Here is a 15312-nt window from a genome sequence, read left to right as displayed (position 1 = left end):
GTAGTAATTCAAGACAGTAAAACTTTCTGGTTAAGAATCCTGAATCTGGAGCCAGAGAGCCTGAATTAAAAATCAGGCCCCCTTTACCCTATGTGATTATTTTTCAATTTCTTCATTTATAAAATGAGGACTATAATAATTCAAATTTTAATAAATGTTGAGAGGTTTAATTGAAATAATATATATCAAAGCACAGAGACTAACAACTGGTACATTGTAAGCTTTTAATAAATATTAACCTTTTTTTGTTGTTGTTGGTGGTGTTTTCTTCCCTCCCTCCCCCAAGTCAGAGAAGACAAAACCTATAGCTTCTGAATTTGGGTTCTGAGTTTCTTTTGCCCAAAATAAAGACATACACCCTTCTTTGTGACACTGGAGTCCAAGGTTTGACCTTCAAAAACATCCAATAATTTTTGTTTCCAATGAGGCATTAAGTCCTCTTATGAAAGACATGGATAAAGAAAGAATGGATGCTGTATAAAGAATGTGACAGGAATCTGCCTTTGCATAAACCTGGAGAGAGGGGAAATACCTTAAAAAAGGGCGAGGTGAATTTTATTTATAGGTTATTGGTCTGGCAGAAACACCAGCCTCTCCACTGACAGGAACTTCACTGGAGTTGGCAGGACCTTAGAAAGGGGTATTTGTATGATATGGTTCTTTTCAGTGACTGACAATAACTGTCCCAGCCAAGAGAGCCTGCGTGTGAAATTCCATGTCCAGACGGGCAGGGAGACACTGCTTCTACTTACAGATCATATGGCTCTGACATGGATTATACAGTCCTGGTCATGGAACATCTTTATCAACTACCACAGTGGTTGATGGCCAGAAGCCTCTCTAGGACTACATAACCCCCAGAGTCCAGGGACAACTGACAATAATAAATCAGTTAGTAATAAACTACTGAATATTTATTATGTGCCAGGTTCCGTGAAAAAAGCTTTGCAGGGTTAATCTGCGCTTCATAAAAGTGAAACACTTCCTTTATGTGGCTTCTAGGACACCACGTTCTCCTGCTTTTAATTCCCACATTCTCAACTATATTTTCTCATTTTTCTTTGCTGATTTCTCCTCACTTATGAGACTTATTTTATACTGGATTTCTCCAAAGGTTGGTCCTTGAACTTCACTTATTTGGTCTCCTCCTCCAATAGGTTAGCTTTAAATACTACCTATATGCTGAAGTTGCCCATATCTCTAGGCTTTCTTCTGGATTTCAGAAATTATATTTAATTGCCTACTTGAATCCCCAATTTGATAGCTAATAAGCCTCCCCATTTTAAAATGTTAAAAGCCCCACATATTGATCTCTCCTTTACCCTGGCCCACCTCAAAACAGAAATATTGACAACAACCTGTTGTTTTCACTGCTTCATCAAAATCTCAGTAAATAACAGCGACTCCATCCTCCTACTTTTTCAGGCCTCATTTCTTGACTTTGCTCACTCTCACTATCGCATTTTATTAATCCACCCATGCATTGATGGGCACTTGGGTTATTTCCACACCTTTGCAATTGTGCTGCTATAAACATTTGAGTTCAGATGTCTTTTTTATTGAATGTCTTTTTTTTCCTTTGGGTAGATGCCCAGTAATAGGATTGCTGGATCAAATGGTAGTTCCTTTAGCTCTTGGAGGTATCTCCATATTACTTTCCCTAGAGGTTATACTAGTTTGCAGTCCCACCAGCAGTGTAGGAGTGTTCCTATCTCTCTGCATCCACACCAACATTTATTGTTTTGGGACTTTTTGATAAAAGCTGTTCGCACTGGAGTTAAGTGATATCTCATCAGACTGGCCAAATTATGATTTTATTTCTTTGAGGTAAAGGCTATTGCATTTTCTTCCCTCTTCCCTGCCCCCCTTGCCCCCATATACTAAAATAAAATGGAAAAAAAACAGTAAAGTACAAAGAAATAATATACTTCTCAGGGCAAAATCTTTGAAACATTTCATCTACATCGAAATCTAAAATTTTAAATGTCATTAAGTTAATCATAATGGAAGCCTAAAGTAGAAAATAGAAAACAAAAAAAATTTAAAAAATACATTCAATAGGTTGATAGTAGATGCTTGATATTTTCACCTTGTTTCCTGTTCTTTGATTAACAAGAATTAGCAAAGATAAAATGAAACTACAAATAATCATAGTCAGCTAACTTTTTGAAGAAACAGATTTACATGGTATCTGGAGACTATATTTTATCACTAAAAAGGCATACACTAAATTTTTTTGTTTTTCTCTTTCAGTCAGTCAATTTTACTTGTTACATGGTTATAGATACTATCAAGTTCTTTTCATTTCTTCATTGGTATGTGGTGGTTGTTTTTATTTTTCTTCCTGAGAGACAATTTATATTCTTTTGTTTTCATAAATGTCAGACGAAATACATTCTGAAACAAGATAGCTTTGGATAAACAATTTTAAGTCCAGTCTAATGTTAAACCTTTTAATGTATCAGATCTATTCTAATATTTAATATATTCAAGATCCTTTATGTGGGATGAGAGTATAATGAATGTTGTTTCATTTTACTTATATGCTATTATTTCTTATTAATTACTTTCAATCCCTGAGGTACCTGGAAATATTTCTTCAGTTTCATTTAACCATTTAAATGCCTCAGGCTTTCAAGGATTGTGAATGCCAGGAACTTGTCTACTTCATTCTTGTGTGAGGTTGTGCCCACATTGGAAACTTTGAAGACACAAGATTTAAAAGAAAATCTTTATTTGGTTGTTTTCTTCCTTTTATCCTCTCCATCCTTTATTGCTTCAGGGTGTGTGGTAGATGGTATAATAATTAGGAAGGATTCATAGTTTTTTAGTCAGAAAAGCAAGGGGCAATGGTGCTATCTGTAACAGAGTTCTCAAATCTATCTACTACGTGTGTTAGTACTTACACCATCTATTTCTATTTGCCAAAGTCCAAAGGCAAGAAATATTCCATAAAAGGAATAATGGAAAATATCAAGAGAAGCATTGACCCTATAAGTATTAGGATTTGATTATGTGTGTATATGCGGCCTAAATATATTCATACTATCATTTTAAAATATCTTTTCTTTGTATGAATCTAACCAGCCATCTCAAAATAACTGTTTACTACATGTCAGGAATGATTAATATATTAAAATTTCACATGGTTTAGCTCATTTAAGCCTCATAGTAACTTTACTGGTAAATAGAAAATGCAAAAAAACTTCAATTATATTACTATTTCTCTCACAATTCCAATTAGAGTTGTCTGTAATTTACTTAATTGAAACATATATATTTTTGTTAATCTAGAGTTAATAGTAACTGTTTCAGCTTGAGAAATGAGAGTATAGTATTGTTTAGTATTTTCCATAATATGAGAGATAGGAATCATTCCTCCTCAGTGCAAAAACATTTCCTATGTATTCATTTTTGATAAATCAAGTCAAATCTGCTTCCCTTCTTCAAGGTCTGAGAAAAGTATTAAATATGATAGCAGTTATCATTTTTGGAGTTTATTATGGAGTTTACTGAGGAGGTTCTGGAGCCAGCTACCTGGGTTCTAGCCCTAGCTACACCATCTCCTCTCAGGTTAGGTACCTAAGTACAAAATGAAGACAATAATATTTGCAATACTCATTAATTAATTCAACAAATATTTATTGAGCATCTACACTGTATTAAGCATTGGGCTTCAGCCGTGAACAGCATGGACAAAAATCCTGCCCTTAAACAGCTTACATTGTAGTAGAGGAAAAAGAATTTGCATAATAATTAAAATATATTGTTTTCAGATCTTTCTAAGTGTTACAAAAATATAAAATATTTCAAGAAGGACATATAGGGAGGGAAGGCGGAGGATCTGCACTTACATAGAAGTGATCAGGACAGTCTTACCGAAAATATGAAATTGTGGCAAACACATGTAAAAGGTGAAAGAACATTCTAGACAGAGGGCACAGCAAGTGAGAAAGCCATGACGTGGAAACATGCCTATTGAGTTCGAGGAACAACAAAGAGGTTGGTATGTCTGGAGGCAAGCAAGCATAAGACTAGCTACTTTATTTTGTTTGGCCACTTAAACACCTCAGGTTAAATGACTGAATGATGCTATTTTGGATAGCTAGTGAGTAATACACGTTAGCCACTGGTTTTACAATACATGTTTAACAACATGATTAAGATTAAAGCAAGTCTTTCCTTTAATTTTTGCTTGAAGGACAAATAATACCTTTAAAAATCAAAGCAATTACTCTCTCTAGTCCAGTCAACCAGATGACTTACTGCATCTGAATTTGAGTTCCCAATTTTTCAGAAGAACCAATAGGGAAATAAAAGTAGTTTATCCAAGGAAGCAATGTTCTTAGACACTGGAAAATGGAAATTTTGAAAAAGAAAACAAATCTTCTCTGAACTAATATTCTGTTCATGTTGAAGATGAACACAGCCATCAAATACCATCTGGTAGAGTGCACTTTATGTGCACAGAATGATTCTACACATTTCAGAGGACATTAAGACAAAGTACCTGCCCTTAGGGATTCTAAAACAGATAAAAATCAATGGATTTAGATGATCTTTTCTTTTATCACTTAGGCAAACAAGTTATGATTTATGTTATTAAGCTACTTGAGAGCAAGAACTGAAGCTTTCAATTCAGTATAGCAGTGTTTCCAAAAATGTGTGTATGCATTCCTGGTGTTATATTTTTGGCCCTTTAACAAAATGTTGATATTTCTTAATGTCTTTAAATATAAATTATGTAAATTAATGCATATATCCTATTTATGTCAAGTAGTATTGTTTTGTCATTGATGATTCCAAGCTAAAATTTCTTTTTTGAAATAAATATATTTAAGTAAAAAGTTTATTCAGTATTCCCAACAATGTAAATATGTGATGTGTAATATGCAAATATAACACATCTGAAACTTCAAAATGTATCTAAATGTAGAATGACAAAAATATAAATATGCTCAAAATACTAGGATGTTGGGAAATGAAAGACAGGAAGGCCAAAAATCTCCAAACATCTCTTTTTCTTTTAATAGTGGTATTGATTAATGAACTTTTGCTCAAGAGGCCAAATGAAAAATGCTTTAGGCTAGGAAGGCATAGCAGAATCTCTGCTGGTTGTGCTGAAAATAAATAGCATTTAACAATAAGCATGTATTTACTGTCCCATCCAGAAAAATTTATAAATTAAGAAAGACTTAGTGGGAAAAATATCTAGACAGGTCCAGTCTCAAAATGTTTTATTGTACAAAATTGGTAACTTTGAGACACAAAGGGATTTAATTCATTCTAAAATGGGCCTGAAGCTCTAATATTGTCTACTTTTGTCAATAAACGTAGAACTAATGTAAATATCATAAATAATGCATTAAAATAATGGTAGCTACCATTTTATCCCTATAATGTATTACACATTTTACATATCCTATCTCATTTAATCCTCACACAATCTTATCTGGTGAGCTCTATGATCACTGTTTTACAGATGATAAAATCTTAAGCTAAAAAAGTCAAAGAATTTGCGAAACTTCATAAACTGCTAGCTATAGAAGCATAAGTGAAATACTGTGCCCTCTGAAACTCATTTTCTATCACTAGCAAAGTCTCCTCTGCTCTAATCTTCTCTCAATGTTCTCTTCACTTTCTTGTTTTAACCAAAACCAAGCTCTCCACGAGAACCCTTATTCCCCTATATCCCTTTTAATTGGTGAGCCTCACTATTCTTCATTGCCTCCTTGTTCTTCATTGCCACTTCCAGATTATTCTTCTGGAAATCCCTCAGTTTTGACTCTTATACCACAGCCTAGACAGTATCAATTGCTACTCTTCCTTGTTAAAGTCATATTCCACACTATTTGTCATTCCTCTTGCTCATTTTTGGTCTCTCTCATTGTCTCTCACAGTAAACTTGATACAATATTAAGGTTTTAAATAATACTTAAATTCTCAAGATTTCAAGTGTATATTTCTAGCCCATACCTCTTCCACAAACATTTTTCTTAGAAAAATAACTTTTTAAAAATTAATGTATTTGTTTTTGCAATTAAAAAAATAGTTTTAAGGGGTAAAAGTTGAATTCTGTTACATGTATGTATAGTGGTGGACTCTGGACTTTTGGTGTACCCATCACCCAATAGTGTACATTGTACCCCATAGGTAATTTTTCATCCCTCACCTATTCCCATTTCCCCAAACTTATATTCAACTGCTTACACAATAGCTTCAATTACATGTTGTCTTAGTTCAGGCTGCTAAATCTGTAGTCCTCAACCCCAGGCCGACGCCCTGTTAGGGCCTGGGCCTCAAAGCTTGTCCCCCACCCCCAGTCTGTGGAAAAATTGTCTTCCATGAAACTTAGGAAGTGGCGGGGGGACACAGCATGAGGTGAACTGTGGGCAAGCAAGGGAAGCTTCATCTGTATTTAGAGCAGCTCCCCATTGCTGGCATCACCACCTGAACTCCACCCCCTACCCTGTCCCTACAAAAATTGTCTTCCATGAAACCGGTGGCTCGTGCTAAAAATGTTGGGGACCCCTGATCTAGAAGACCAATATCAGGGTGTGAGTCTGAAGGAAAGAGCCCAAGTTGAGATACAAAGAAACAGTATAGCCAAATAATTTTAAAAGAACAAAGTGCGAGGACTCACTCTTCCTGATTGAAAACTTACTACAAACTAAAGTAATCAATGAAGAGTGGTACCAGTATGAGGGTAGACATGCTTATCAATCTGACAAAATTGAGAGTCCCAAAATAAACCCTCACACTTATGTTTGATTAATTTTCAAGAAAGATTGTAAGATAATTCAATGAGAGAAAATAGTCTTTTAACAAATGGGGTAGGGATAAAAGACTATTCACATGCAAAAGAATGAATTCGGGACTCTTCCTTGCATCAAACACACATGCACACATACACAAACTCCAAATAAATCATAGACTTAAATGTAAGAGCTAAAATTTTAAAAATTGTGGAAAAAAACATATGTGAAAATATTTGTGGTCTTAGGTTAGAAAATGATCTTAGATATGATACCAAAACACAAGTCATAGAAGAGAAGACTGATATGTTGCACTCCTTCAAAATTAAAAACTTTTGTATGCCAAAAGGCATCTTGAAAAATGTGAAAGACAACTCACAGAAGAGAAAAAAATATTTTCAAACTGTATCTTATAGACTTATATGCAGAATACACAATAGACTTCTAAGTCTCAATAATTAAAAACCCAGTTAAAAATAGACAAAGAAGTTGAATAAACATTTCTCCAAGGAAGATACAGAAATGGACAATAATCATATGAAAATATGCTCAAATCATTAATCACTGGGAAACACAAATCAAAACTGCAATGAGCTACCACTTCACATCCAGTGGAATGATAATGACAAAAAAGACAGGCAATTTTAGGAAGTGTTAGTGAAGATGTAAGGCATTTGGAATCCTCATAATTTTTTGGTGGGCATGTAAATTGTAACTCTTCAGAAAATAGTTCAGCAGTTTCTTCAAACATTAAATAAACACAGAGGTACCATAAGACACAGAAATTCTAATCTTAAATTTCTGTGCAAGAGAAATGAAAACATATATTTACACAAAAAATTAAATATAAATGTAAATAGCAGCATTATTTATATTATTCAAAATTTAGAAACAGTCCACATGTCTATTAGCAGATGAATATATAAATAAAATTTAGATCTCAAATTTAATTACATACAAAAATAAATTTCAGACGGCTTGAAGCCTTAAGTGTAAAATGCAAACAATAAAAACATTGGAAGATTATTTTGTCAAATACATGCATAATCCAGGGTCAGGAGATCATCTTATTCAAGATAAGACATCTTTAATCTATTAATATAAAGACATATTTGGCTATATCAATCTGAACACTTTGCCTTCCTTCCTTCCTGTCTTTCTTATCTACCTCCAAGAACCAGCAAAAAATTCTTCATACATAGTATTAATTTTCATTTTCATTACTATATGCAATACATTTTGATATTTCCTATTTTGTCATTTTCTATTATTGTCTATACTATTCAATTTCATTAACAAAAGATTGTCTTGACATACTAAATTGATTTTGTGATCCGAACTACTGCTTGAAAATCTGTTGTAGAGACTTTAAATGTTTGTGTTTCATTAGCATCATAAATATGTGTATACTTCCTGACTTTTTCCTTCCTGATTTCCTTCTTGAATAATTAATGTCAAAAACCATTAGATGTGGCTTAGACAGTAGCCTTTTCACCTATTTCAAGTAAGGGCTGCAGTCTGGCACAGGGATCAGAGCTACCTAGTGCAGGAGCAGATCAAGCAGTAGTACTGTGAGAGCAGCCAGCCGAGTGTGGAGTACTGTGGCCTGAGTCAGATGAAGAGGGTGTCTAAGAGGGTGAGGAAGCCAACATGGTTATGTTTGGAAGAAGATGAGGAGATGTAGTCTGAAGCCAAATGTGGTAATGAAATGCCAGCAAGAGTTGTTAAGAGTCCAATTAGGGTGAGAAGGGCATGGTCATCAGGTAGGTGGCAACAGTAGTCCAATTTGGAGTGTCTTAGACTGAGTGATATGAGGAGAGTATCTGGGTTGGATGGGGGAGTCACGGCAGGGACCAATGTGGGGAGACAGAGCCCTAGTGGGTTACTGCAAACTAAATGGAGTAAAAGAAGCCTCTCTTGGAAAAAGGTTGCTACAGCAGCCTGGCTTGGTGTATCCAAACCCAGGAGGGGCAAAAGAGGGCATCCATGATGTCTGGAATACAATGCCAGAACCCATAGAAGGTAAACCCCAGGTTTTTGTGACCAAGTCAGAATAGAAATGGTGGCTTGGTGTAGTCTCTAATCCTAAAGATGGTTATAACGGCATTTACATAGTCTTTTGTAAATGTTGGTTTGTGGGGGAATGATGGTGTCTGCATGGGAACTGTGCCAGTGGAACAGCAGTGTATAGCAGAATGTCAAACCACAAGGGAGTGAAAGAAGGCAACAGTTTAGGGTATGGCTTATGGCAGGTAGTGTGATGTGTTGGACCTGGAACTTGGTAAGGGGAGTGTCTGCATATTCCTGGGCAGGATAAGGAGTACAACTGTGTTGGGCATGCAACATTCAGGGATGTGGTATCAGAACACAGGTGGAGTGCAGAGAGAAACGGTGTGGGGCCCATAGACTAGAGATTGTTTACATATAATGACATTTAATTAGTAAGTAAATATATTGAGAATAAGAATCAGGTGTTTCAAGAGAGAAAAGACAAAAGTATCAAAAGAAAGGAAACCTGAGTAAAGTTTGTGGTATCATATTGGAATTGGAGTTATTGGTGTGAACTCATGGCTATATCTATCTATCTCTCTATCTACACACACACACACACACACACACACACACTCGAACACATTCAACAGTCAAAGAAACCAGAATGTTTTGGAGAAATGCTTAAATCCAAGGCTGATATAAGAAAAATATAAAATGAGTCTGGAACACTGTATGGAATCGGAAAATAGCAAAGTTCTCAAAGAATGATGGGAATGTGTTAAAAGGACATAGGAACCTGATTGAATAAGTTCAGCAAGACCAATTCTGGGATAATTTGAGAATAATGATGATGGTAATGGTGTTATGAATTGAATGTTTGTGCTCCCCCTAAATTCACATGTGGAAGACCTAAACCCCAATGTGATGCTGTTAGGAGGTGGGGCCTTTGTGAAGTGATTAGGTCTAGATGGGGTCATGACAGTGGAGCCCCACGTTAGGATTAGTAACCTCATAAAGAGAAGATGAGGCATGGAAGCTTCCTTTCTTCTCTATGTGAGGATACACAAAGAAGGAGTGCCCTCACTAGAATCCAGCCACATTGACACTCTGATCTCAGACTTCCCAGACTTAAGAACTGTGAGAATTAAATACCTGTGTTTAAGCCACCTATTTTGTACTTTGATATAGCATTTTATTTTATTATTTTGTTATATGTTATGTTATAGCAGCCCAAGCTGACTGAGATAAATGGATTATAATTCTTTGAATGAAATTGAAATTTATGAGTTCATATTGATATCAACAAATAAATATATAATTGCACAAGTGAGAAAAGAAGATTTTTCTTTATAGTAGAATTCCTACTAATAAACGTAGAAGAAATGATGGCATTAAAAAGTCATTATTTTGCAACAATCATGCTAATTCAGTCAAGGAACATCAACAGATGTTAAAAATAATGGATGAAATGAATGAGGAAAGAATATGTACATAGTCTCAAGGTATGGCAAGATGGTACATTAAGACATGAATAACTATGATCTATTACCTGTGACATTCCTTGTAATAGGACAAATTTAATACCATCTGATAGGATGTGATAAGGTGAATATAGCATTGATTCAGTGTTATTCTTGACCCCCCCAAATATGCTTTAAACCAAATTATATAGAAAGATCAACCAACCCAACTTGTACAAAATAACTGGCTTGTAATCTTCAAAAGTCTCAATGTCTTGAGGGTCAAGGAAGGATTGTTACAAATTAAGGAGACTAAAGAAACATGGCATCTAAAGATAACATGCATTCCTGAATTGGATCGTTTTGCTAACAAGGACACTATTAGAAGAACTGGTAAAAGTTGCATGTAGATAAAGAGTTATACTGTAGCAATGTATAAAAGTTATTTCCTGATTTTAATGATTGAATTGTAGTGATACAGGAGAATATGCATTTTGTAGTAATTACAGATTGAACTATTTGGTAGTGATGGGAGAGAAATGGTGGTAAGAAAAAGAGACAAGGCAACAAGGAACAAAGCAAAAATAGAAAAAAAAGTAAAATAAGATAATATGTATTTATGATTGTATTTATAAATATATACATAATATTATAGTTGTAATATAAAACTAAAGAAGGGGAAAGAAAGTATAAACACCTAGGTCTTTTTTAGCCAGCTATTTTTGGCATTAATCTTTGAATTTTTCACCTTAATTCACAAAGGCAGCTTCTGATTCCAAATCACTCAGCACACAGTGGTTAAATTAGGAAAACCGTAGTGACAATCAAGTTTTGCTGTTCTTTCCAACCATTTGTTTATCAAAATCAAAGTGAACTATTTTTATTTTGGGGGAGGCAAGTAAGGAATAACTGTTAAAAAGCTGAGTCAACTTTTATTGTTGGATAATTCTGCCTCCATCTCTGAAAGTTATGTTTTCTTAATCTGGAGCCCTTTTTTGGGAAATAAAAGCTTTGTCCCTTTGTATGAGTGAGACATACATGTGAATGGGGAAAATCACAGAGATTAAGAGTACATTCTTCCTTTATTGCCTTTTTAAAACTATTTATTGATTTTGTGAATTTGTGATTAAAAAATATTCAAAATCAGAATAGACATATAATTTATTTCTTCATTATTCTTCAGTAAGTGTTTCAATGCAGATATTCTCTGTTTGTTTTTTAATCTAAAATAAAATTTTCATTGCTCCAAATTAATCAATTCCTGGTAGTTAAGTATAGAAACACCATAGACATTTCTCAAGACTAGTTGGGTCTCCTGTTGTTTTTCCTAGACAACTGACATCCTTTAGCTGTTTATTGAGTATATCTCAGTAACACGGTTTCCTTTCTTTCTATTTATCAAAATCACAGGGAAATAATAGCATTTGCATGCTTAAGCTTTAATCAACAATAGCTGGCAGCCTGGGAAGCAATAAACAGCTTCAAGACATGCAATAAACTCCGCAGTTTATTTACAAAACAACATGGTAAGAATCATTTATTGCCAAGTTACTAAAGGTAATAGTGATTACTGCTATTAAAATACCAGTAGCTATTAAATAGTTGCCCAAGCAAATATTCTACTTTCAAACCCAGAATTCAAATTAGTCCTTTTTTCATTTACCTTTAGAAAGAGCAGAATAGTTAATTCTGTTCAATTAAAAAGGGGAAAAAAAAAAAAACGAACAAGAAACAATCAAAAACTCTTTAAGTTAAGCAGGTTTAGAAATTGTAAGCTTTTCTTTGAATTATACAATGGTCTTTTGGCATAAAGCAAATAAAAGTCCTTGCTTTCTTCTATAGTCATAAACTTTTGTTGACAGATCATTTATAAGAAGGAGTGAATAAAAGTATGTCTCCACTATTTCCACAAAGATGTATTTAAGAAGACCAAGGAATATCAGCTGACTATCATCTAGAAAACTGGAAAGAGCTTTCATGGCTTTAGCAGAGATGTGACAGATACTTAAAAACACAGCAGTAAGTAGGGTATAAAGGTCTATTTGAAGTGTCTCTTCTCCAAAACTCCAAAATATAGCATTATTACTATATACAATTGCCTAGTGATTATCTATAAAATTCCATTAAAAATAAATATCTTGTATTCCACCTCATTGCTCTGGTTACCATATATTCCTCTAAGCCAGAGTTTCTCAGTATGATACTACTGACATTTTGAGCTAAATAATTCTTTGTTGGAGGGGGCAGGGAAAACTTTCATAATCTTCTAAGATGCTTAGAAGCACCTGTTCTTTACCCACTAGTTGTCAGTAGGATCTACTCTCCAGTTGTGATGAACAAAAAATGTCCACAGATACTGCCAGATGTTTCCTGAGGGGAAAAATTGTAGTTGGCTGAGATCCACTGCTTTTAATCAATCTCAAAATGCATCATCTGACATCTAGTCCAATTAAGAACACACACACACACACACACAGAGTTCTTGAAATTGAAACCATTTCATGAAATCTTAGACATATGTTCCCTGTAGTCAAAGTTATTGATTGTCACCAGTCAATTGTTACACATCTCAAAATACACTCACTGATATCTGTAGTCTTCCTCTGCTCTGCTGATTTGGTTTTCTAGGCAGGTGTAGACAAAAATTTTATATAATGTTTAACTCATCATTGCCCATGTCTCTCCAAATGTTCGTTCCCATTACAGGCTACACATTTTTACATATAGAGTAAGAGAGAAAAAAATCTTCAATTTTAAATTAAGATAATACATTTAAACCTAATCTATACTTAAAGCTAAATTCAGGAGAATCTTGGGAATGTGAAACCCAGAGTAACAGCTCAGCTGCAGTTCAGGAAGCCTCACATAAGTTTGAAGCCTAAAAGGAGAGCACTTTTGCTGATAAAGAATTTAGGTTGCAGGTTTCTTTAGTCCCTTGAGAAAAGTTTTGTGCTGTACAATTTCAAAATCATTTCAGCTTACTGGGAAATAAAACTGAAAACCTTTTCTAACACTCCAAACCCTGATATCACAGAGTTTACATCTTATTTTAGCATAATTTGTGAGCTTAAAGCACTTTTAGGGGCTGCCAATTACCAGACAGAGAGATAATTTTAGGGAAATTTGGCCCCTGGAAAATCTAGGAACTGGACATGTGTTAGAATTTCTCCAAATTCAAATTTTACAATTATAACAATAACAATGGGCATTTGTGTAAGAATGTACATCTAATGCAAAGTTTACAGTTGAGGGGATATATTTTATTTTATTTGTATATGTCTTGTATAGAGGCAGAAACTATATTGCTGAAGATGTTTTGCTTACTGCAGATAAAACAATAACTGCAGCAGGTTTAACCATTCGTATTCATTCTTCTTACTTTTCAACACCACTCCTCCAGAGGCAGCAACACATACACACCCCTTGGCCCACTATAATAGTCTCTGTGTCTTAACAGGGTAAATGTGCTTTGAGTAATCTCTTTGTGGTGTGGAGAAAGGTGGCTAGACTTTGTTCACTTGTTCAAGCGTGTGCTCATAGGCACACTTTCTCAAAGGGAGAGTCCCCACAGCATTCTCCCAAATAAATTTTGCTCTGTTATACTCTGCTCTGTATTACTCTACCTATCTCCATCCCAACACACCAACACACACACACACACACACACACACACACATCTTAATTTAGAAAAGAATAGCAATAAATCCTTTGTAAAGGCATAAAATTATTGAGACAGCAGAAACATCTCTGGAGAAAATGTTAAGATGAATATTCTGGAGATTTGTTCTTTTACTTCTAAATATATTCAAGTAGTTTTTATTTTAAATTATGTTTTAATTTATTTTTAAATTCCTAAAATGTGTATTTGTTATATTTCTTCATTTGCATATTTTTCCTTTTAGAAAGCTCCCATCTTGAAGCTACTTGACGCCAAGTCCTCATTGCAGGGGCAAGAATAAGATGGCTGTTATCTCTACGTCCTCATTACAGAGGCTGCCTGAGAGTAAAGTTTACACAGAGCTAAGCGATAGGAAGGAGGGGGAAGCAAGAGATCCCTGGCAGTGTTTGAAAAGTTGGAGCTAGCCTTTCTCAAAAACAGATCTACATGACAGGCAACAGATCTTTATTAATTACATAGTATATTCCAGGCACTATTCTAATTACTGAGGATACAATAGTGAAAAACACAAAGTCCCTCTGATTGTGGACCTAATATAATATTTGGGATAGTGAAATGAAAAATAAATAAGCAAGGGTGCACATGGGGTGACAGCAAGCAGGATAAAGTGGACAGGGAGCACAGAGTGCTGCAGAATTGCTATTAATAATTTTTATAAGGTGGTCCTGTAAGACCACTTTGCTCAGGGAAAAGCAAGCATGGACCAGCAGGAAGGGAAGAACTTAGTCATGCGAATGTCTGGGAAAGGAGCATTTCAGGTAGTGGGAATAGCAAGTGAAAAGGGTCTGAGGAGGAGTCACTCATTGTGCCAGGGGGCCAGTGGAGCTGGAGTAGAATCCATGAGAGGATGAGAAATAGATGAGGTCAGGTAGGTATCAAAAGGACACTTGTTTTTATCCTGGGCAATTTGGGAAGACATTAAGGATTTCTACAAAGAAGTGAAGGTGTCTTAAGTAATTCTTAAAATAGTCTGTCCTCTGTGTGAGTAACTGACCACAGAGGGGCAGGGGGAAGTCCAGCAGGAAGGCTATTGCAATAATCTAGGCAGGAGGTGTGATGGTGGCTAGCATGAAAGCAGTCGTAGTAGTGAGAACTGGTACAGTCATGGAAATACTTTAGGACCAACCAGATTTGTTGATTGATCGGCAATGAGAGGGAGCTATGGGAAAAGACAAAGGTCAGAGATTACTTGAAGGTTTTTGGAATGAGAATTTGGAAAGATGAAGTTGCTATTTGCTGGACAGGGGAAAATGCAGGACCATCAGCTGTTTTCCTCGGGAGAAGGAAAGAGGGTAATTACGAAACAATGTCTTTGAGTAGGCCAGAGTGTACCTGAACTCAGTAGAGTGCAATCACAGTCACTGCAAAGAGCTCATACTGAGAGGGTGGTGTGTTTTCATTTTGCACTGGGCCTTGCAAATCACAT

The 15312-nt window shown here is 35.2% G+C and overlaps 1 protein-coding gene across 17 annotated transcripts in view; it reads right to left on the bottom strand.

Moving 5' to 3' along the window:
* PCDH15 (protocadherin related 15) overlaps positions 1-15312 on the bottom strand; it is a 635722-nt gene that overhangs the window by 217931 nt on the left and 402479 nt on the right. The window lies entirely within an intron of this gene.

Source organism: Eulemur rufifrons, chromosome 28 (assembly GCF_041146395.1).
Source record: "Eulemur rufifrons isolate Redbay chromosome 28, OSU_ERuf_1, whole genome shotgun sequence".
In the NCBI taxonomy this organism is placed as follows: Eukaryota; Metazoa; Chordata; class Mammalia; order Primates; family Lemuridae; genus Eulemur; species Eulemur rufifrons.
Note: the sequence above shows the minus strand (reverse complement) of the source record. Positions and strands in the feature narration are given on the sequence as shown.